This window comes from Apis dorsata, unplaced genomic scaffold, assembly GCF_000469605.1.
Source record: "Apis dorsata unplaced genomic scaffold, Apis dorsata 1.3 scaffold_660, whole genome shotgun sequence".
NCBI classification, from domain to species: domain Eukaryota; kingdom Metazoa; phylum Arthropoda; class Insecta; order Hymenoptera; family Apidae; genus Apis; species Apis dorsata.
The window spans coordinates 95587-96238 of record NW_006263847.1 but is presented as its reverse complement, the minus strand read 5'-3'; the positions used below and the strand labels follow the sequence as shown (position 1 = coordinate 96238).

The 652-nt window shown below is 15.0% G+C and overlaps 1 protein-coding gene across 1 annotated transcript in view; it reads left to right on the top strand.

The window, feature by feature from the left end:
- Window positions 1–652, top strand: part of LOC102671592 (homeobox protein prophet of Pit-1) — a 41275-nt gene that overhangs the window by 39135 nt on the left and 1488 nt on the right. The window lies entirely within an intron of this gene.

The following is a 652-nucleotide window of genomic DNA, read 5'->3' as shown; positions in this document are numbered from 1 at the left end:
GTTATTATTAGAAATATTATTAACAAAATCAATCTATCTATATCTATATAGATAATATATTATTTAGAGATTAATATGTTATGTATATTATTATATACTATACTAATATATTAGTAATATTATTATATAAAATGAAATGTTTAATACAGGTTATTATTAGAAATATTATTAACAAAATCAATCTATCTATATCTATATAGATAATATATTATTTAGAGATTAATATGTTATGTATATTATTATATACTATACTAATATATTAGTAATATTATTATATAAAATGAAATGTTTAATACAGGTTACTTGAATATCTTGGTTGTTATAAAAATGACAAAAAAATCAAAGTTGTATAATATTGAATAGCATATAATTTGATGTAAATAGTTTTTTTGATAACTAACCTTATAGAATTCAATAAAAATCAATTTCATTTTTTTAAATGATATATTTTTTTTTCAATGAATATATAATTCAAGATTATTCAAGCAATTATCAACGAAAATCTATAAAAAAAAAATGATTTAATTTATGAAGGTTAAAATTTTTAAAATTTAAAAGACAAATTTATACAAACTATATGAAAATAGTCTAAATTAATAAAGACGATACGAAAAATGATAAAAACTTTAAATTCTTTTTTTAAAGTGTAAAC